This window comes from Urocitellus parryii, chromosome 12 (assembly GCF_045843805.1).
Source record: "Urocitellus parryii isolate mUroPar1 chromosome 12, mUroPar1.hap1, whole genome shotgun sequence".
NCBI lineage: Eukaryota > Metazoa > Chordata > Mammalia > Rodentia > Sciuridae > Urocitellus > Urocitellus parryii.
In genome coordinates, this window is record NC_135542.1 from 35842216 (window position 1) to 35866498 (window position 24283).

The following is a 24283-nucleotide window of genomic DNA, read 5'->3' on the forward strand; positions in this document are numbered from 1 at the left end:
AGCTACTATAGAGAATGAGTATTGCTTTTTTCCCCCTTAAATATTTGCTAAAATTTATCAAATGGCTCACTGTGGCCTGATCTTTCAATTTTTTAAAGTTAGTCAACTTTAATTCAATTTCTTTAGTAAAAATAAACCTACTCAGATGGACTCTTATTATGTGAGTTTTGGCAAGCTATATCTTCCAAAGATTGGGGCCATTTTATCTAGATTATCAAATTCATGGATGTAAAGTGGTTGACAATATTCCTGTTATGCTGTTTCAGTGTCAATGGGATGTGTACTAATGTCTTCTTTCATTTCTAATATCATCTGATATCAGCAACTTCTTTCCTCTTTTCAAAGAACCAGAGTTTGGTTTAATTAATTTTCTCTTTTGAGTTTCTGGTTCTAGTTTTAATTTTTTTGATTCCTTTGCGCATATTTATGATTTCTTTTCTTCTGTTTACTATTGAGCTTTAGTTTATTGAGCTTTATTTTCTAGTTTCATATGGTAGAAACATAGATTATTGATTTTGGATCTTTTTTCCTAACATATGAATTCAATGCTATGCTGTAAATTTTCCTCTAAGCACTGCTTTCAAAGTGGCCTACAAATATCGACAAGCTGTGTTTTTATTTTCACTTCATTGAAACTATTTTAAAACTTTACTTGAGATTTTTCCTTTGACCCATGTACTATTTAGACATGTGTTGTCTCATCTCCAATTATTTTGAAAATTTGAAGTATAATTTTACTGTTAGGTTTTAGTTCAATTACATTATTTCTGAGAGAAGGCCTTATGTGATTTCTATTATTTTAAACGTTTTAGGTTTGTTTTATAGACTAGAAGGTGGTATATTTTGTCAAACACTCATTGTGATCTTGAGAAGAGCACGTATCCTGCTGGTACGGGGTGAAGTGATCTAAAGATGTCAATCTTATCCCCTGGAGTGATGGTGCTGTGGAGATCAATCACGTGCTTTCTGTTTTCCTGATTGTTGGATTTGTCCATTTCTGGTAGAGGCCTACAGAGACCTCCCACTCTCACAGTGAGCTCTCTTCTTTGTGGTAGGTGTATCACATATTTGGATGCTGTGTCAGGCCCACATATGTTGATGGTTGTGTTTTCTTGTCTAATTGTCCCTTTATGTCATGTAAGACTTCTTTATCTTTTAGAGTTTATAATATATGTTTACAATTAATTCAAATTTTCAGATAACACTATACCACTTCATGGCTAATGCAAATGCCTTATAAAATAAAATACTTCTAATTCCTCTCTCATCCATCATATCAGGACTGAAACTCATTAATTTCACTTCTACGAAAGCACACATGAACACATATATAGGTAGGATGTGGAATCAGATCTATTATTGCCATTTTTACTTTCCTGGTAGGTCAGTTAAGAACGAGGAAAGTGGTTCTCGTTTTACCGTTTCTAATTTCCTTGACACTTTTCCATTTTTCAAGGAGGACCTACTCTAACCAAATCCTCTCCCTTCTCTCTGTAGTGCTTCTCTTAATACTTCTTACAAGGTAGGTCAACTGGCAGCAAAGTTCCTCAATTTTCGTTTGTCGGAAGAGAAATTTATTTCTACTTTACTCTTGGAGATGCAAAGGTCCCAGTGGGTTTTTTTTTTCTGTGAATATTTTAAACATGTTACTTTATTCTCTTCCTGCTTGACTTCTGAAGATACGTTGGCTGTGATATTTTCCTTCTCCATAGATAAGGTGTCCACCTCCCACCCAACATCTTTCAGGAATTTTCCTTTGTCTGTTATCATCTGGAATTTGAAGGTGACCGGATGTGGCCAGGTGTCTTTGTTTGGGCCTCTCCTTGCCTTGTGCTTGCTGAGCTTACTGGGTCTCACAGTAGCCTGCTGTCTGACAGGGATTGAGAGCAACAGTCATGGCTGCTTCAGATGCTGTCCGGCTCTCCCTTCTTTTCATGGCATGATCCTTATGCAGATGTTGTGCTTTTTGAAGTTCTTCACAGTTTGGATATTTTGTTCATCTTTTTTCTGTTTTTTTCTTTTTTGATTTTCAGTTTTAGAAGTTTCTATTATCAATCCTTAAGCTCAGAATTTATTTTTTTCAGTCTTTTCCATGGTACCAAGCCCATCAAAAGCGCTCTTCATTTCTATTACAGTGGTTTTGATCTCTAGAATTCCTTTTCAGTTTTTTCTTAGACTAACTACAGCTCTGCTTATATTGCCCATCCATTTGGTATGATGATGCCTATTTTTTTCTTTTAAATCATTTAGCATATTAGTCATGGTTGTTTAAATTCCCAGACCGATCATTCCAACCTCCTTGCCATATCTGAGTGTGATACTTGCTCTCTCTTCAGATTGTGTCATTTACCTCTTACTATGGCTCACAATGTTTTCTTGGTCGCCCTTCTGGGTACTACGTCCTGGTCAAATGAAATTGCCATGAGCAGGCCTTTAGTAATTTCATGGTGGGGTGTGTCGGGAGGGGAAGCTTTCCCTAATGCCATGATTTGGTCCCTTGTTTGATGAGCCTGTGCCTTTGTCCTGTGAGATTCGCAAGTTCTTTTCAGTTTCCTTTTCTAGTCTTACCTTTCATGTGGAAAGGAATACGAGCAGCTGGAGTTGGCCATTTCCTTCTCTCCAAGTGGGAGGCTAGAGCTGGGGTTGGCATTTCCCTTCCTGTAGGCCAGTTAGACCCTGATAAACCCCCAACAGGTTGGGCTATGGATAAACACTTTATCCCTAGGGCAGACTTGGGGAAAAGAACAGAATGTTCTGACACAAAAAGTCTTAAATGGCTAAATTTTCCTCTCCTTTGCCAACTGCATGAGATTTTTCTCTGACAGACACTGTATTGAGAACCTCGTCAAAATCCTGGATGTAAAACTCACCGAAGTGTGGGGACGCTTCCCTGACTTGTCACCCGGAGTTCTTCACTCTTGCCCGGTCTGCTGAGCCTTGAGGACTGCGTCAGGCACACTTTGGGCTTTCCTGCCTGAGCCCTGGTGGTGGCAGAGGGCTCAGCTGGTGGCTCTGCTCTGGTAAGGTGCGATCCCCTCTGGTCCCTCAGCTTCTTCAGTGCCGGGTCATGGCTTGCCCTGTGGCCTCACTTCTCCTACAGACACCAGAAAGTTTAGCTAGCTTTTTATTACAGTCACAACAGAATGGTGATTTCTATTCTGCTTCATGCTGGACCAGAACTGGTCGACTCTCCACACCACAAGTTGAGGCACTGCTTGGTTCTCGGCTGTCTTCAGGAAGTGTTTTGAGTAGGGCACACAATCCTGGCTCTACCCTCAACCTCTCTCACTCTTTCTCTCACTATTTCACAAACTTGGACCACTCTGAGCCTTGTGTGGGCCATCTTGTCTGAGGGGCATTCCCCTGTTCATTCCCTGATACAAATTTACACATTCTCCAAGGATTTGTCAAGAATCACCCCCAGCCCCCCAGGCTAGAGTGAGTGGCTTCTCCGCTGTTGCTTTCAGCAATGGACCAGAGCAGTTTTGGTGTTTTAAGTTCTACATTTTCCTTCCCTACCACCCCGTGGAGGGACTCTACATAATTTTCTAAAGCAAACAAGTGAAAGAATCCAAAGCGGAACATGAAAAGGTTGAGTTTTGTCTTCAAATTTCTTCATGCGATTGATTGCTTGACTTGGTTCTGTAATGGTCCTTTGGAACTCTATGCTTCTTTTGTTTTCTACTGCTAGATATTGACATTGATATTATTTCTCCTTTAATGTTATGCCCATGACTTTGCATAATTGCATTTGCAACATAATTAAGTCATGACTCAGCTCATGATGATAACTGCGGGTCACCTAACCCCGGGGGCCACTCCTGTCACTGGTCCACTTGCCACTCCCCCTTCTGAGTCGCCAGCTGTGGTTTTGATCACACTCTTTGAGACGTTGGACAAGATGTTGGTTGTATCTCATACAAAAAGCCCATGGGTTAGGTTTATTACGGTTGTCATTTTATAAATGACAAAGGTCAATATTAGGAGGTTGAAGAGCTTTGTGCAGGCCCCAGAGCAGGGGAAGTTCCTTGTCTTCAGTCCTCATGGGCCATGGACACGCTGCTTCATCTCCTGGCCTTTCTGGGTGGCTCACCTCTGCCTTTCTCCAACTCACTCTCCTTCCATGAACAGATTTTGATCTCTGTCCTTTATATTTCCACTTTCTCCAACTGTAACATTTCCCCCTTCAACCTCTTATATTCAGACATTTTTTATTTTGTATATCAATATGATTGTTTCCTCTAGTATTTTATCATTTACTTCCTTATTTTTAGGTGTGATTATAACATGAACTATGGAAACTCAATGTAAAAAGTAGGGACTTTCCCATTTGTTCATTATTTCATTCAAATTCAACTACGGAATTGGAAAAATGAGGCCCTTTGATCATTTAATGAAGTACGGTAGGCAAATCACTCTGTGACAACAGGCTACAAAGAGAAACCAGGGCTGGTTTTGGTTTCTTGAACTCTTTGTTTTGTCCATCTCGGGAAAGGAGGAGTTGTGCCCAGGGGAGTGTGAGTACGTGTGCCTCAGAGAGAGACTGAGGCAACTTGCAGACAGGTGACCTGCACCCAGGTGCTGCTGGGCAGCCTTTGTCACCTCTGGAAGGAGACTTCAGATGGTCGCATCTTCAAGTGTACGGGAGCTTTCTCCCTCAATAATTTGAACTTCCTTTCTATTTTGGGAGATCATGAGATTGGCTCCTGTTCCACTCCCGAGGTGTGTGCAAAATGAATTCTCTTATCGGGTCTGCCTGCCCAGTATAGATAATTTAGTGACAGAACAGAGAGTGTCCTTATGTGATTTCTACCCAGCTGCCTTTGCAAATGCAGCATGTGATTTCACAGAATTTTTACTTCTTTTTTTTTTTATTAGAAGTTGCTGCTGTTGAATTAGCTACAATCCCTCTTCTTAATAGACTGTATCAAAAATGTTTAAATTCCATAGCATTGGTGGAACCGTACATTATGTCTGAGGACAAGGGCTAGGAGTATCCAGGGAGTGTTATCAGCAGCTTTAAATAGGTATTGGGTTTTCAGATAGAGTGTGCGATGAAAGAAAGTCAGACCCGGTCGGTTATGTAGCTTTCCATTCTGAGGAGACTGTCATCGCTTCCCTCTGTAAACCAAGCTAATGTGATTTATCTGATCCATTTCAATGCACCAGAATGAAATGGCTCCTGTTTAGCAACCAACACAGAAACAGCAGTTATCAACGTGCAAGGCTGGTGCTGCTTAAATATCCAGGCTAAGCACTTTTTAAATTAGCACTTTAATCTCGTTAGTGGTCTGTAAATGAGAACCCCTCTAAGCAATCAGATGTTCACAAATAGGGCCATTGCCCGTGGGCCAATAACACTTAGAAGACTAAAGCTGTCTTGCTAAGGAGGATTGACTATAGCAGGGTGTTCACAGACCCCCAAAGCACCACACAGTGTTTGGTCTGGGGCATGGAGTCTGTGACTCTACTTTGACAATCCCTTGGGGACTGTCAGTGCCCCTGCACCTCTGATGTCCTCTCCTACTGCCATTTCCCAGGCTTTCCCACTACTGCTTTTGGGCTCCTGAAGGGTGGAAAAGATGACCTTTGAGGCAGAAGCCAGAAAATTTGGGTGAACACAAATCAGGTAAAATGTTAGTACTTCTCAGCCCCCAGGACCCTCGGTACTGGGTACTTCTGGCACTTCTCAACACCCAGGACCACAGTCCTGCCCAGGGCACACTGCCACTCCTAGGCCACGTCCACTGCATTGCAGTCCCAAGGGATAATGCGTGCTCTTACTTATTCCTGGCATCTCCTTTGTGAATCTAGCAACTTTGCTGAGGTCTCTACCTATGAAACCCATTATTATCATGTTTTTAATGACTTTGAGCTTTTTTTCCCCCTATTTGGTCAGGAGTTCTGTTTATAAAAATCTCTTTGGTATGCAGCAGGTCTCTGACCCGTCACCTGCCTGCCTGCTGCCACTAGTGTACACATCAGTCATTTCTCTATGGACCTGAGGGTCCCGAGGCGTTGGGCAGAGTGTTGTGAATACTGGTACACTGACCAGTCCCTTTTCAGGGAGGGACTGCCTGTCCCTGAGACTGAGAGTACCATCACACGGTCACCCTCCCCAAAGTCACTGCCTGTCCCCAGATGGCAAGGATGTGGGAGCTCAGTGCAAGGACAGTCGCGGCTCTGTGGGTTGTGGTCATCCTTTATGAGGGGCCAGACATGGGCAGACTTTCCATCTTGAGAGAATTCCTAATGGCCGTTTTAGTCCCCGAGCTGCCCTGGGATAGGAGACTGGGCTTGGGTCTGCCCCACCTCTGACTTCTTCCTCTTCCCAGTTCTCTCCTTCCCTGCCTCCCCTCCCCCTGTGTGGATCTCAGGGGAGCTCCCTAATAAACAGTCTGCCCCTAAATGCCTTCCCAGAGTCAGCTTCCTGGGGAACCCCATCGGCAGCACCCAGCAAGGTCTGGTTCCTGCTCTTGAGAGTTCCTAGGTCAGTCTGGTAAACAGACATGCACACAAGCCAAGCAGCATGACCAGTGCAGGGGAGAGGCCCGGCCCAGGAAGGCGTCCATGAGCTGGCCGAGGTCAGGCAGGAGGTCAGGGAAGGTTCCAGAGACACAGTGATTGAAGTGTGTCTTGGAGAATAAAGAAAAATCCATATTGTTAGATGGATAAAAGCAGAGATGGAGCAGATTATTCTAGACCAGATGAAGACAGAAGAAATGCAACAGTGACTATATTTTAAGGGACTTAGAGATGGTAGCAAAAAATAGTAAAGAGCAGAGATTAAAAAGTGAAATAAGAACCCGTGCAGAATTGCGTGAGCCAAACTAAAGAAGTTCGACTTTGTTCTGCAGACCAGGTTACAAAAGTAGCAGCCAGCCCTTTGGGGCTGAGATGGTAGTTCAGTGGTAGAATGCTCGCCTCGCACGTGGAGGGCACTGGCTTGGATCCTCAGCACCACATAAAAAAATAAAATAAAATAAAGACATTGTGTCCATCTATTACTAAAAAAAAAAAAAAAGGTAGAACACTAGAGAGATGAGCTCTCCAACCAGGGGGGGCTTAGTTGGCCTGCTCCTAACTGATCCTGTGACGTTCAGTGGACATGGGCAACTTCATAGAGCCCAGCAGTTTGAAACGGAATAGGGAAATACAGCTGTTTGGGAGAATATTAAAGCAGAGATTGCCAAGATGGGGTCTGTCTTCTGGAAGTGTGGCTCTGATGGCAGAGGGCTTGGAGTTGGGACTGGGGAAACGGGCGGCGGGAGCCTTTAGGGAATAACGGCAGTTTTCCTGGTAGAAGATGGAAGAAGAGAGGAAGTCGACAGAACTTGGTGACCAACGGACTGGGACTCTAGGGCAGCAAGAGGAGCAGAGGTGCTCTCTTCATCCCAGACCAGAGGAAGACCGGAAATGCCCAGTGGTCAGGTCCACATGACAAGAGAGGCAGGCACAGGGACAGGGTGGGTGGGGGACTTGCTGACAGCTCAGCGGCCTGATGTGGTCATGGCATTTGTCCTGGCCTTGAGTGAAGGATTTCTTCAGCACCCAGCTCTGCTCTCCAGGTGTTCGGGGGGTGGAGGGCAAGCAGCAGAGGTAGTGCCACGTCAGACACACTGCAAGGACACCGAGTTTAAATGTCCCTGCACTGATGCCCATGTCTCTGCAGGAGAGCTCAGTGCAAACCCAGCCTTTGCTCTGCCGGTTGTGGTCATCCTTTATGAGGGGCCAGACACAGGCATCAGGGGCCTGGATTCCTCTCATCCTTGTCCCGTTTACTAGGGCCCTGACAGCCAGAGGCCATTTTCCTGGGGACCTGGGAAATGTTCCAGGTTGATGTCATGAATATTTTTCCTCCTGCAGATTGACTGGCGGGCAATGAGCCTGCCCGCCATGTGTCTTTTTAAGTCTGCTTCTGCATCCTGTGACTCCTCCACTGGGAGCAGTTTCCAGCATCACCTGGTCCCTAAGTTTGACTGACCATCAATCTCCACTGGGAAACATTCCAAAACTGCAAACTCTACAACCCATCTTTGTTTTGCCAAATTTCAATGTGAGATCCAACAGAAGAATGCACATCTTTAAATTAAAAAAAAAAAAAAAACACCCACCTTTCCAAGTGACTTCTACAATCCGTCAGATTGGGGAATTGGCGACTGGGATTGTGTCCTTCAAATCTCCCTGAGTCTCCTTTGAGAATGGAGAGGACAGGAGGCAGTTGAAGGTAAGCTCTGACGTGGGCTGGAAGGAGGACCCCCACTCACTGTCTGCTGCACAGTCCCCACGTGAGCAGGTGCACGGGCAGTGTGCTGTTTGGGGGCGCTGCAAACACCAACCCTGGGTCTCATCCGGAAGGTGGGGGCAAGAGGTGGCAGGCGATCCACAGACTTGAGCTGTGGTGTCACATTTCTCCTCAGAGGTCACTCAAGACCCCAGCAGCAGTGCGTGGACGAGCTGCTCACTCCTGCAGTGTCCAATGCTGGATGCCACCACTTCTTCCTGTGTCACCGTGAGGTGGTGACAAATGTTGAGGAATGACTTTTGTCTTCGGAGGAAAGGTGGAGAGTCAGTGCAACCAGCCTCTTTCTTCTCTGGGCAGTGGGGACACCAGTCTCCTGTGAGGCTGCAGGGAACAAGGTGCCTGAGTGCAGGTCCTAGGATGCGGGCTCCATGTTGGACTCTGCCAAACCCAACCACGTTAGTGTTGGCTCCCTGACTCTGGTATCTTCTTGTGATAATTATTGAAACGTTGAACCAATTGATCCTTGAACATAGACACATGATAGATGGGTGATAGATAAAACATGATAGGTGATAGCTAGCAAGCTCGATGATAGACAGAGATAAATAACAGATATTGATGGAGACTCAGATGGACAGAGGAAGACAGAGATACAAGTGAAATCTCATTAACTTGCAGTTCCTTTGAAGAAACAGGGGTCTATGCCAAGGTCTGTCTCATGGTGTTTACTGCACCTTGTACTGCAGGGATGCTTGGTAGAAGTGACAGTGGTGCATGCCTGTCCCAGAGCCTGTTGGGGACCAGGCCACCTGGGTCACCCCACCCACACCCTCAGGAATACTTGCTTTCATCTCTCTGCACTTTGCTTTCCTTCTTTATAAGAGAAGGAACGTAAGGCAGATCTCGCAGAGGAGTTGAGGGGATTGACAGCAACTAAGACAGCCTCGATGTGCGCCTGTGTGGATGTGTGTGGAAGATTACTCGGCTTTATGCCTTGGTTACAGCAGCAGCTGACAGGCTCAAGGTCCATGCTGACTAATGACAGCACCAGGACGGGAGGGCAGACCAGGTAACTTCCAGTGCAGCACTCACACCATCAAGCTGCGCATGGCTGAAGACCTCTCTAGGTGCACAATCCTTCGGGATCCTGTCCCCGCCCTTCTGAATCTAGAAGTGGAGAGCATGGATCTTCAAACTGCTCTTGCAGTTTCAGTCCAACTTATTACGGCATAATTATATTTATATGAAAAATGTTAATGACTGTAATTAAAGCTAACTGATAATCCAAGTTCTAATAATTATTTTACAATTAACTCAAACTCCTATCAGAATCAAACATGCCAAGGAAGATTTTCATCTGACAGGAGAAAGCGTGGTGGGGTTTAAAGCACACCTCTGAACGAAGTGGCTGCAGTGAGCTTGTGTGTGCTGCACACACGGAGCTTTCCCATCCACCAGGAGTAGGGTGAGATTGTGCGACTTTGCTTTTTCTCTAAAACCTTCCCTTTAACATCAGGTCAGAATTTTAGGTCAAAAGGGCACTTGCCTGCTTCCCCAGGGAATTGTCTCTTGGCGTTAGTCGTATTGGACACTAGATGGCACTGTGCTGCAACAAAATTCTGACACTTGGTGCATTTTTGTGTGGCTGTAAATTAGGTGTTCCTTGGGGGTGGGGGGAAAGAAGTCTCTGGAAAGTGCTCTCAGGAGCCTCCCTCTTCAATGTTCACTAGGACCAAGTAACCTAAGGTGAATTTATCATCTTTGGAGTTTTATTTCAAATAAATTTACTCATAAAATATGTGTTTACTTTTTTTCTACGGGGGTCAAATTTGAATACCCGTGTCTTTCATGGCTGTGTGCCACGGACGTGAGAGGAAGCCAAACTGAAGGCTTCAGGGTGCTGCGTCCCAGGCTCCCCTCACCTGGTCTCTCACCTAGCTTCCGGCCCTCTCACGGGCTGATGCTGATGTCCCCGGCATCACAGCCTGTCATCCCCCGTGTCTTCTCACTGTGACTCCCTGACCGCTCATTCCCCAATCCAGGGAGGGCCACAGACTTTGAGAAACTCCTTGAGACAAGCTCACTCTCCGAGTGACTTCTGACTTTCCCTTGCTCAGCTATCATATCCAATCGATAACTGAGACCTGATTTCTGTCTCTAAAAGCCCTAAAAAGTGCATTGGCTTGCTTTAGACATTCATATTTTAAAATTTGTCATCTCCCAGCAGCCACAGCCTGCCTGGGACTTGAATTCAAGTTGCCTTACCTGCACATAAAGAAAGAAAATACAATAAGAGAACAGCAAAGTGCCAGCATCCCAGATGGAAGTGGGGAAAGGTCTCTCGGATGCCTTTGGAACTACGGGCTCCTTAGTGGCCGTGGCCTGAGGGCATCCCCCATTGTGCCACATTTTCTGGATGTCATTGATACTTTCCCCAATTTTACAACCCCAACTCTCTGTAGGTGCCCATGTCCCTGCCTGGAGACTCTCTGGTTCTTTCTCCAGCTGCCAATTTGCTGTAAAAACGCAGCTCCATAGCCCCTACATGCACATTCTTCTGGGCAGCGCCCTCAAAGCTCTGCATGCTGCATCTCAGTTATCTCCCTGTATTTCTTTCCTTTCTTTGGGTGCTCATGTATTGTGGAAAAGGCCCATGTCTTCCCCTCTGCTACCTACATGGTGCTCCATCGGTGGTAGAGAAGTGAATGCACAAAAGACACTTCCCTGTGACATAACATCCTTTCTTCTAATTGTCACCTGCTTAATTTAAATTTAAGCAAATGGCAAAATGGGAATTTCAGTTGAGACACTAACACATGGACAGATGTCATATTCCAGAACAAGGTACAATATCTGGAGGCTGGGTTTCAGGAGGAAGAGAAGGCCAACTGCAGGAGTCTGCCCCATGAGGAAAGGCTGGAGAAGGCACTGTGGCTGAGCCAGGGTCTCCAGGGTCAGCCTTCCTGACGGCAGGGGCAGCAGGGATGAGGGCCTCCTCAATGTGCCTCGGGTCGGAGAAGAGGCGCTGGATGGATATTTCTGGGAAGCCTGGACATGTGGCTGTGTCTGGTGGGCACAGAGGACTCTGAAAGACCTCCAGGAGCAGTGTGGGCAGCCACCTTGAGAACTGAGTGAGGAGGAGGCTGACCTCCGGGCCAGGAAGGGTTTGCTCCCTGTGGAGCAGCATGGGCTGGGAGCTGGGAGCAGAGTGTCAGAGACCTCCTCACGGGGAAGAAGGGAGACACTTAAGCTCCAAACCCACCTTCCATGCTGGCTTTGTGATGCAGAATGGGTTTGGGGACAGCACACCCCTCCTCCTGCCCGGCCCCCTGGTCAGCCCTGCTGGCTGGAGCAGAGGCTCACTGGTCCCAGGCTCAGTGCCCCACTCTGCAGCAGCCCAGCAGGCTGCCCTCCCCACAGTCCTGAGACAGGCAATTTATTTCAGCCTCTATTTTCCCTGTTTCTTCAGTCAGTCTCTTGTTGCTCCCTCTTGGGAAGTCTCCAAATCTCAGCCCCTGGTGTCCTCCCTTCAGGCTCTTGAACCGCAGGGACCAGGAGGCAGGGGCTTCTATGGGGCTGGGCGCCCTTTCTCTGAGGGCCCCTTGGAGACTCCATGCATCCTCTCCTGACCTCATTCCCTCCTCCCCCTCCTGGGGCAGGACACTTATTCCTACAAGGACAGCATCCCTGTGGGACTCACGTCTCTCTTTCTGCCTGTAAGTCACCTGACGCCTGTCTAACCTCTTCCCTTAATGGAATTCTCTCTGTGACATTGGCCAGCACGTTTCGGCTTTCCTGCCTGGACATGACTGTTGGAAGTGAACCATGGTCTCACACAAGAGAACCAAGAGAACAGGTGTGGATCCTCTTAGGACAGGAGACATTGTGAAGACCCCAAAAACATTTCAAAAGAGGAAGGAAGGGAAGGGTTCATTTCAGACACCTGCCTGCTGTGCAGTGTGGAGCCAGTTAGCTGCCTGGAAGGGCAGGTGGCAGCACAGGTAGACAAAGGTGGGAGAAGTCAACCAAGGCTTGGGGTCTGCACATGGCAAGGCAGAGCCTCAATTTCAGTCAAGGAGTCATGTTGGATTCCTCCATGGCACCAACACAGCTATGATGTGACTGCTGTGCTGCTTCAGTGCCATCAAGCATCCTGATTCTCTTTTCCAAACAACATGAGGCCTGCCCTACATTTCATTTAGGAAAAAAGGAAGAACTAGAACACCAAGCAGTGTAAAAGGGGCTGGTGCAGAAGTGTGGACAGACAGGTACATACAAAGTGCTGCCCACCCCTGGTGACTGCCTGCTGCAGGCACGCCCCTGGTGTTGCTGGAGCCTGGGGGCACACAGCTCCTGGTGGGGAGGCCAGGCAGGAAAGCAGCTGCCCTCCTATTTTCTCCATTAGCCTAAGGAGGCTGTCCTGTTTGGCCAGCACCTGGGTCACTTGCTTTCATGGATCCCAAACCTAGATTCGAGAATTTGCCTGGAGATCATGTGGCATTCAGCTCCTGTCTGCACAGGGGACCTGGAGCCTCCCTAAATTTGCCAGTTGTATGCTCCTTCCTAGCAGATGGCACAACTTCTGACGAAAGCCATGCAGTCAGTACGCAGTTTTTAAATGGTAAGAACTGTCCAAAAGGTTTTCAGAAGTCACATGAAAGAGGAGTAGGGCCATTTAATTCTGTGGTGGCTTGGCAGCTGGGAATCAGGAGAGGCAGGGAAGGGCCTCTGGGCTTAAGGACAGCACCTGGAACAAGGGGAACTCAGGGAAGATAGATGGAAGCTGAAAGCCAGGTACACGGAGGGAGGTGGGGAGTCTGTCCTGCAGGCTAGACCCCAGCAGTGCCCCATGTCCTGATGCCCCTGTGCAGCGGCAGGAATTGGGAGTGGCCTGGGGACTGAGGGCAGTGCAGGCCTTGGGTAGCCAGGTGCCAGGTCGGCTGTGGGCAGGATGGAATCAATGCCCAGACACAGGCCGCCGGGTGGACTCTGTCCTCGGTTTGTCCCCCGCGACCCCGCGAGGGGCGCTGCGGGTGGCCGCGCAGGCCCGGCAGGAGCCCTCCCCGGAACTCTGCCGGCTGCTGTGTGAAAGCCTCATTGATGGTTCAGAGCGCACTTCTCAGCCCACGGTTTCCTCAGGCCCCGGGCAGCTTGCACATCCTCTGACGTGGCCTCTGTCTCCCCCTCCCCCGCCCTTTTACATTTCAAATACTTGACAGCTGGGTGAACTTCGGCTTCCGCCCGCCCCGCCCGGAGAAGGACGCTTGGCGGTCCACAATGGCCGGCCAGTGGCGCAGGGCGATTTTCTCTCCAGCTGTGAGAGAGGCTTTTACAAGCGCCCGGGAGAAGCTGCTGTCCAGCTGCGCGCCTCGCCCTCGGGCAGCCCCTGCATGTTAATCAGCGGCCCGCTCCGGAGGGAGAAGGGCTCGTTTGTGGGGCCGCAGATGCGCGCCGCCCCCGGCCTCCCAGATCCCCGGCCTTCCGCTCCCTCCGGCAGGTGAGGCCGGGTGACGTCACCGCAGGTGTGGACCCCGCCGCGGCGCCTCTGGGTGTTCCTCCAGACGTGGCGCCCCGTGTGTCCCTGCGCACTGCCCCCCGAAGTCCACTGTAAGGAACAGGGTCCTGGCACCGAGTGCTGGATCCAGACAGTGTAGATCGGAGAAATGTCCTCGGCTGCCCCTGGGTTCGCAGGCAGGTGTCCCCATTCTGCCCACACGCCCCTGTTTGAGAAAGCTGCAGGACACCACAAGGTCACTGCCCATCTTTTCAGTCCTCCTATGCCCAGTGCAGCTTCTAACCCTCACCCCCGAGGTCTTCTCTGGATTGCTGTGGTGTTTTGTGCTGGTATTTTACAGAATAGCCACCAACACTGCTTTTGAGGGTTCACTAAGTACTAGACACCAATGCTTCTCGGTTTACCTTCAAGGGACCAGGGACAGAGTCTTGCTCCAATTAGGGGTGGGGGGCAGGAGAGGTGCCGGGCAGGAGGTGTGCCAGGCAGCAACTCCTCTCCCTCCAAGCTCATTGTGTTGTGTCATGTGTCCCATCCCCTCTGTGTGGACTGGACCCTGGTATCACAAAGTGCCTAACCTTGCAGATATGAGTGATTAAAAAAGAAAAAAAGATGGAAAGAAAGTAGCCAGAAATGTCCCCCAAACCTGCACTGATCCTTGTGCTACTGTCTTCCTGGTCATGTATCTGACTTCCACCTACCAAGGAGAACTTTGAACTGCTCCCCCCACCTCCCACTTTTTTTTTTCCTTTTTGATATAATTCACAAGTACGAAAATTGGCAGTAAACAATACCATTTTAGTTGTACTGGGTAATTGGAAAGAAAAAATGTATTAAAGTTCCTATTACGTAGGATGGTTACTCGTGGGCTGCTCTGAGGTGAGCTAGTTGGGGCACCACGGATGTGTCCACTATCCCCTCTGCCATTCCAGCTTCTCTTGTCCCGAGCAGGCTGAGTTGTAGTGAACTTTCATTTCCACATTGCTCTGATGCTTGCCATAATAATTACTCAGGCAGATAATTATTGTTATCCATAATTCACAAGTAAGGACATGGACATAGAGGAGCTAAACTGCCTGTGAGGAGCAGAGGGCCCAGGCTCACTCTTGTGCCCTGGCCGTCTCCAGCTCAGAGTCCTCGCTTGGCCTGGAGATGTGTTTTGTCTGGACCACATGCTATTTTCTTTTATAAATGTTAATTATGAAAAGAATTTAAAAATCAGCATATTTTGTCTTTTAAAAATCCAGATTTCTGGGGCTAGGGACATAGCCCCATTGGTAGAATGCTCGCCTCGCATGTTCAAAGCCCTGGGTTCAATCCCCAGCACCACAAAAAAAAAAAAAAAAAAAAAAAGATCTAGATTTTCAGTGTCCAGTCTCTGGATAAATATCAGATGACCTGGCAACAGGGGGCTTCATTTTCACATGTTGACAATCTCTTGATGCAGTTCAGTCCCTGACCTCTATGTGTTAAGGCAAACTCTCCTGCGAGTCCACCTCCCCTTCAGCCTGTTCCCAAATTCACACACCTGGCTCCTGCAGGCGTTCATGTTGCCTGGTTAAACTTCAAGAGATACCACCCTTATTGGAGGAGCAATTCCTGGTGTGAAAACAGCTGTCCCTATGGGAGGACCCCAAGGCTTCCTTTCTGTCCTGCATCATCGCCTGAGCTCTGCATTCTGACATAGATTTCAAAGACTGAGAAGGTTTTACAAAGACCTAAAGGTGGTTAGGCATTTAAAAATCCCATTAGTTGTGAGAAAACCACATTTCTATAGATGCAGAAAAATAATCCCAGTTGAAACTCTGTTTCAGGGGAAAAAAATCCTCAGGAATTGTACTGAAGCTCCTAGCCATGGAAATATGAGAAGAAAACAAAAATGAAGACTATCAAAATTCAAGTAAGAGCTGGGCGCAGTGGTGCACATCTGTAACCCCAGAAGCCTGGGAGTCTGAGGCAGAGGATCGAGAATTCAAAGCCAGCCTCAGCAACTTAGTGAGGCCCTATGCAAATCAGTGAGGCTCTGTCTTTAAATGATATATTAAAAAGGACCAGGAATATGGCTTAGTGGTAAAGTGCCCCTGGGTTCAATCTCTGGTGCAAAAAAAAAAAAAAAAAAAAAAAAAAAATTAAGAGATAAACTTACTCTTTTATAGAAATAAAATATTTTCACACAAAATTCAGAAGAATGTCTAACATTCAACAAATGTTTATTGAGTGCTATAGCTAATCTGAGAAGCAGAGTGGTGAGGAATAGAGGAAGTTCTGCCCAAATGTGGCTTATCTTTCATTCACTTAAAAATAAATGTATGTTTTACGATGCTATGAATGCTCTGGAGAACTATAAAGTAGAATGATTTTACTTATGTATGCTTTTAAAAATAGTCGGTGATCAGAGAGAGACTCATTGTCAGGATGACATCTGAACAGTGCCTTCAGGGAAGTGCCAACACTCGTGAGTAGCCAGGGAGGATCATTCCAGGCTGGAGAACAAGGAACGCAAAGGCTCTAAACCAGACGGGTTTCCAAAATGCCGATGACATGGAGGAAGGCAGGGAGCAGCCGGAACCAGTGGAAACAGGGTGTAGGAAGAGCTCAGAGAGGTGATTCGGGTCCAGATCAGGTAAGGCCTTGTAGCTCCTCAAAGTTTTCACTTTTACCCTAAATGAGATGTGAGCCCTTATAGGGTTTTGAGTAGAGTCTGTCTTACAGGATGATCCTGTTGTCTGTGCTAACAATAGATAATGGTAAGAACAGACACTGGAAATTATTAAGAAGCTCTCTAATAATCTGAAGAGAAATGTAGCTTAGAGCAGGGTTAATAATGGAGGGAAGAGATGACTATTTTTGACTCAAGGTTGCATGTGAGTTTTCAACTTACAAACTGGAGGAATGGAACTTCCATTTATTAAGATCCTGAAGACTGGAAAATAGTAGGTTTGGAGAAGTAGAGAGTGAGAATTTCATTTTGAGAGGTTAATTAGCAATTGGAAATAATTGGTTTAGACCAGGATGATGCTGTGGTCAAAGCAAACTCAGTGGCTTACATCCCCAATTTAGATCTCACCAATCCCATGCCTATTCTAGAACAGACAGTTCTCCCAGGCAGTGACTGTCCTAATGCATGGGTTAGTGATGAGGATTTTCCACTTTGACACTCGTTGCTGAAGGAAAGACTGGAAAACTGGGCAAGGTCTTCTTACTGCTTCAGCTTGGGAGTATGCAGTGGATCTGGGAGTGTGTCACCCCAAATGCCACTTGAGTTTGACATCTTTATTATTCCCTCTGTCATAGAGTTGGGCGTGGAGGGCTTATTGAGAAGTTTCTCCCCATGAATTGTCTAGGCTAATGGAGCCATCTAGCTCAAGGAAATGTCTTCCTAAGAAGAAGGACTTCCAAGGACAGCCAACCTGGGAAAACAAACAGGCAACTCTTGCCTCAGTTTGGAACAGCTCTGCAGGGCCACGCCAACCCCAGAACTCTCGTGGGGTCCACTTTTATGGCATCACCATTAAGTTGCCCCTTCTATCCATGGTCCTCCTCTAACCCCCTTATAGGTGAATTTCTGAAGGCAAGGTTCCGTGAACTCCAAAGCTGTGACTCAGTTTTCCAGGAAAACTGAAGTAACACAGTTATTGTTTCTTTCTCCAGAATACTCACCTTCTCCCACCTTTATAAAAGAAGAAAGAGAAATCTACTTCGTGCACCTGGAAGAGAAACACCATTGGTGAACACTTAGAATGCTTGTCATCTGTCCATTAGGTCTGCAAAGAGATATTAAGTGAGTAAGTGGATACATAAATCTAGACCACAGGGGCATGTCCAGGCTGGAAACAGTAGTCCCAGAAGTTGAAGACCTGGGGTCAGACAATACTCCTTGAGTACACATGTAAAAGAGAAGAGGTGGAGGTCTGAGCTACGAGGCACATGGACATATGGAGACCCAAGAGATGAGAAAGAGCGGGTAAGGAGCCTGATGTTAAAGACATGTATATTCTACATATTAGCAGCTCTGAGTAAATACCCCCAAAGACTCACTGTACACAAGAAAATCCATATAAATGTACCTTGCTAACTAGCTCTTTCTGTAACACAGATAATGGAAATGACCTAAATGTCCAGCAAAGCAAGAAAGAATGAATGATGGTAAAATTGTGAAGAAGTGAAGAATATAGCAGAATGGATGGATTAGAGCTTTAAGTGTTCATGTGGATGAATCTCAAAAACATGATATTGAGCAAAAACAGCAGACGTCACCTTCATATGTTTAAAGTGATATCATTTTATATGAAGCTTAAAAATGGTCCTACATGTTGCCTGTGGACATGCACCTGTGTAACTCTGCATGACCTGCACGGGGGTGGGGAGTGTGGTGTGCTCTGCAGTGGGAAGGAAATGGGGGTCAGTGTGCACTGCCTGTAATCCTGCTGCCCTCTGCTATTCCCGAAAATCCCTGAAACAGTTCAGACAAAAAGATGCCTTTCATTCTTTTTGTTATAAACAAGATAAAATATTAACCAAATAAGCTCTGTTAGGTGTCTTTTACACCCCAGAATTGTAAAATCGTTGATCACTGGTACCTTCGATTCACTCGTGTATTGCCAAAACGTCATATCGATAATCCTAGGAATAACTGCAGTGATGATCTACCTTTTATTCAGCCTGCCTTGTGCCCAGAACTTGGAAGAGCCCTCCGGATGCACTGTTATTGAATCCTCACAGTGATCTTGGAATAGAAAGATGATTACCGCCCTGCTTTTGCAGACGAGGAAACGGATGCCTAGAGAGAATAAATAAACCCCATCTCTCACAGCTAATAAGCGGCTGAACCGGAATCTGTCCTGCATCCTTTGACTCCAAAGAAAACGCTCTCCCTCACAGCGCTTCCCTCTCTCTCTGCACAGCGTGAGAGTCAGAGCGTATGTTCAGTTATTGTCTGTCAAGCAGACGTGAAGCACCAGAACTGGAGGCGTTCGGAGAGACCAGCGCGATGACAGGGCCCATCTGATACTGGTCCCAGAGATGAGCTGGCTTCTCTTCCCACAAAGCACTGGGCTGTGGAGTAGCAGTACAGACCTCATCACACCCTCCTGCCCAGGGTCCCCTGGCAGAGAAGCCCTTCTCGCCCTGCACTCTTCCATTCTGCATGTGGCCCTGGAGCAGAAGGCGCCACGGTGTCCCATGCTTTCTCTGCTGGGAAATTCACTGAATCCCATCCAGCTGAATGTGTGGTCCTAGATGGGAAGGCCCTGAGAACCTCACTTCAACCTTCTCATTTCAGAGATTGAAAGGAAAGGGCCAAAGAAGTTACGTGACTTTCTCGCTACCTCCAGCTTCCTTCATTATGGAATTTGGGGGGGTCTCAAGTGCACAGTAGAACCTGGGGAACTTGAACCCTCTGCTGCCCTGGCCGAGGCTCGGACTTGATTGGTCTGGTGAGGAACCTGGCATTGCAGCATTCTTAGTCTCCCTGGGTGTTCCTGATGCAAAGCCATGCCTGGAAACTTCTGCTCTTGTGTCTCCTACCCTGGCAGGTTCTCATAGGCAGATCTCTGATCTTGCTGGGCCCCAGGGCAACAATTGGAATCATCTTCTCATTTTGCCTTCAGACTGGCTGGGAACAAATTGAGTGGTGTTTGCTCTTCAAAATCCCCGCTGGGATTCATACAAGAGTCTGTCCCATACCTTTTCCACATACAGGTCTTCTGATCTGCTTGGTTTTTTTTCAGTAAATTTTTTAAGATGTCAAGAAAATCAGAAAGCAGTATTTTTAAAGGCTACAAATGAAATGAGTATAAGTGGGAGAAATGGTAGATCAGAATGTTCAGGATTGATTTAGTTCTGTTTCAAAGCTAGTGAAAGCCTACCGCCAGTTCGTATAATACCTGTTTGATTTACAGTAAAGGTCCTCAGCTTCCTTTGCAAAGGGCCAGATAGCAAATATTTTAGGCTCTGCAGGCCATGAGGCCTCGATGGCAGCTACTCTCCTTTGCCATTGCAGTGTGAAAGCAGCCTCGATAAGACATAAATAAATGGGTGTGGTTGCACACCGATAAAATTTTATTTAGAAAAATAGGCAATGGTTTGGATTGGGCTTGGGGCCATAGTTTGCCATCGCCAAAGGGTCAAATTGAAAATGTAGGTCCAGTTCTAGCCAAAGCCAAAATATAGTTAAAATTTTTTTGTTAGACAATGGAGGATTTTTATAACTTTAATTATATAATTTTTAAATTATAATTTTTATCATTGAGAGAATCATCCAATGTTGTTCTTATGTTGTATTCATATTCCAAATTTCATAAGACCCCAGAATCTTTATTCCAGCCTATTTTGATCACTTGTGTTTCTTTTTAGTATATCCTACTTTTGGCGAAACTCAACGAATGTTTCTCTTTTTTTCATCTTAATAAAAAAGAGCAGATATAGGCTGCTAAAATCCAGAAGTAGTCAAACAATCACTCAGGAAATGGAAAGGCCGTGGCCAGCAGTCATTCCGTGAGCTCAGTTTCATGGTGGCTTCATTACAGAACACAAAGACAGAAAACTTTCACAACATTCGCATCATCTGAATCTCTGTTCTCGGTTTCAGCCCAAACCACGGCCACCCAGGCAAACCTGGCCTCCCCTGATTTAGGTCTTCAAACAAACCTAGAAAAGCTGTTGCTAGAATGAATTCTTGGTGTGTCCAATAGCTACCCTGTCGTGGCTCCCCAGGGCTCTGCTTCTGCTCTCCAAGACTCAGCTCTCACCCCAGGGTCTGCCCTCCACTCTCGTGTCACTGGTGCTTTTTGACGTGACCGCAGCCTTGTTTTCTCATCCAGCTGTTTTTAACAAGTAGGGGTGGAGGAATATATATTTTTTTTTAAACCAGAGCATGTTATGACTAAAAACCTGTCTTCCATCTCCACCATTAAAATGCGTAACTAGAGAACACGAGGCTGTGATGGGATCCGGGGAGTAACACGCAAACTAGAGAATCTAGAGTTAAACAAACTTAGGCTTGAATCTAGACTTTCTTTTACTTCCTAAATCTATGACTTTGGTAAATTGGTTTAACTATATGAGTGTTTGTTCATTCATCCAAAATTTGGAAATATCAGCATAAAGCTCAGAAGATTGCAGCACAGAAGCCAAGTGAGATGGGTACTGAGCTAAGCCTCTGGCCCCCATAGACACTTAGTAAATGAGGGGATGGTGCTGAGGGGAAAACTGAGGGCCACTCTGACACCTGGCCATGACAGACCTGCTGTGAGCTCTCCCTGCCTGGGTAAGTACAGGTGGTAAGAGAAGGCAGGGATTCGGGACACCCAGCAGAGCCGTATACAAGGGATAGTTATGTACATAGTGTAGCCTTGTTTCCTGCCCATAATGAAGTCATGGATAGTTACAATCAAATGACTAACCAATTTATTGAATTCCAAGAGTAAGAGGATTGATTATCTGTTTAGTCTTAGGGTCCCAATTGCCAACCAGGACGTTTGAGTTAAAGGGTACAGCATTCTTGGAACTTTTAAATTCCTCCAGTTTGTTAAGTCAACAACACCCCAAAAGATTAATCATAATGTGAAATACCTACTTCCTGTGAACTCCAGGTTGTCATATTTCCACTTCAGTATTTCTGAGTGCTAAAAGAATATGTCGGTGCTAAAGGAAATACCTCCTGTTGCATGTCAGTGGGAAGGTTTCCATAATTAACAGTGTTTTCCGCCACAAGCCACATTCACTTCTTTTACTGGACAGAGCTGTTGGGAGCCTGCTGTGTGCCAGTCCCCATGGGAGGCTTGGGGCACACAGTGGCTAAGGAGATGCTGCCCTGCCATGAACATAGGTGCCTTTCCAACTGCCTTTCTAGACAGGTGCAGAAGGAGCAAAAGAAATAACAGCAGCAGTTGTGAGTGACATGCTGAGTCAAGTAAGGGGTGCTGGGAGAATGCGTGCCTGGGAATCAGAGAACATGGCTGAGCCCAAAAGATGAAACCTTGAGCAGAATTATGTCAACTTCAACAGCTTACTTGAATTTGAATGAATTTTACAATTTCTAGTTAAATAAACTATTGATTTTGTGTTAATACTCCCCCCCAAAAGGGTTCAATTTTTCCTGTAACAAAGGATGCATATTGAGTAACATTGCTACAATTAAAAAAATTATACCCAAGCAAATACAAAGATACATGGATTAGTGGTCAGGACCCAAAGCATCCCTGGGGAAACTAAGCATCCAATTAATTGATGTCATAGATGGTGGGCTGGTGGGTATGTGTGTGATGGTGGAGAAACTGCAAGACTCCCCATCCGGAAGGCTGTGCCAAGCTGGGAACCAGGAGATGCCTCTGGCTCACTCAGCCACCTGCATCGTGCTTTGCTGGCGCCACAGTTTAATCAAACATCTCCAAGATTCAGAGACTCACTCAGAAAGATTTTTGCTGAAATCGTTCAATAAGAAAAGAAGGCAAAATGGACCTAAACTAAAGGATCCCATTTTATTGAGAAGAAGCAGTTTCTGTAGTGTGTAGGGACTGTCTGTGCTGGTACCATATCAAGGGTCAGGGAAACTCAAGGGTGGGCAGAACTGACCCAACCTGAAGGCAGAGGAAACGTTTCACAGTTTTCCAGAGAGAAAGAGAAGAGACCACTTCATTCCTCAGCATTGAACTTGTGGGAATAACGATGGAAGATCATCAGAACGATTGCAGGGACAGCTTTCACTTTAGGGCTGATGTTTGCATCTGTTTGGAATTTCTGAAGGACTTTACCAAGAAAGTGATCTCTTAGTTCATTTTCTGGAATATTCTCCCTGTGGCAGTATACTGGTGAGGAACTGGGCATAAAGAAAATGGAAAAAGTGTGTGTAAGGTTAGGGGTGAGAAGGGAATGCAATCACCTGGTTAAGAGGTAATGTTTTCCTGAACAGAGACTGGCCGTATGAATAGGGCCGGATTGGGCATGACTGGAGGAGTTAAACATCTTCCACGTTTGCTGACCAGTGGAACACACGGCAAAGGAAGGGATCAAGGGGATGCGGGAGTTTTCAGGGAACACTCGCTATTGCACGTGGGCAAGTGGAAGAAGTGTGTTTGATGCGATGATGTGTTTGCCATCAGATACCATAGTCAGAAAACATGGCTCACGGGGCAATGGAGGAGTCACAGAATCAAAGATCCTAACATAGAATCAAAGCCATGGAGATGGTGGAAGGACTCCATGGGATGCCACCCTGCTGGAGAACTGCCAAATATTGTAGCAAAAGTTTCGTGACTAAGAGATGCCAACATTCATGCACTAACTGTCCAACACAGAGGGGCTGTTACTTCATCATAGTGTGCTCTGGCTAAGAAAATGCCCATCCAATGTTATTTAACATTTTAATCATGTTTATTACTTTGTAATATTAGTTGATATTTATATACATGTCTGTAGGGTCTTACAGCTAGCACAAGTTGCCTAATGTTTACCTTATATGACTCTTACAACATAATTGTAAGCACAGGGAGCTTTGGGATGTGTTCTACTGTGTTACTGAAAATGTATGAATTTATGCTATTTTACTTTCTAAGCTAGCTTATCTTCTTTTAATAAGAAATTTCTACTTGTGTGGAGCTTCTGTCTTATTACCATTTTTCACACTATCTGACGTGATTTTTTAGTAGGCAATGTCTAAAATTTAGTTTGAATTGTAAAAGAAAAAAAGAAATCTCAGACCAAGAGTGTGAGAACCACCCTTCAAGAGTCAGCCACTTAACTGCAGACAGAGAACTTTTCACATGTATTTTCTATCATCACTTTCTTTCCATAGTAACTGAAATTGTCTCCAGGGAGGCTCCGAGGAGGTCCTTTAGCTTCTCTGATGTCCGTGGACTTCCTCCCACTTTTCTTTTCCTGCTTCTTTGTGCACAATCCCCTACCTGGTCTCGAGGACTCTGGGAACTAGAGTCCCAGCAGGGAGGTGACTGAGCTGACTGGGAGCCTATGTCCCAGCTCTGTCTGAGGCCAGGTTGGTGTCCAGTTTAGCAGAAGGTGGGGAGCACTGTCTGCTGGTCACTTGCTTCCTTTGGTTACCAATGAAGATTCTTCTGCTTACCGAATTTAAGATTGATGGTCTTTGGGAATGAAAAGTTGTCCAAATCTCCTAATTGAGCAGCAAAAGAGCACTGCTGAGCCCACATTCAGCATGCACCGAGGGCACCTTCGCCAAAGTCTCTCACGCTACTAGATCACATCATGAGGAAAATTGGGGAAACCGAGACTCGGGAGAAGAGGAGCAGGACTGAGCTCACACGGAGAGGGAGCGGCGAATCTGAGAGTTGAGTGCAGCGGGTCTCACTCCCGACCTTGGCTCTTCACTTGAATGTCCTCCCGTAAGCTGAAGTGAAAAGTTGCCCATGGGCCCTCAGAGGAGCAGCATGGAGGATGAGTCTGTGGTCCGTAACAACCCAAGCCATTGGTCTGCCCTGGCTTGGAGCCTCTTTTGCCCAGATGTTTGATGGCCTGTCCTTCAATGACCTGTCCAGTGGTCTAGTCCCCACCCA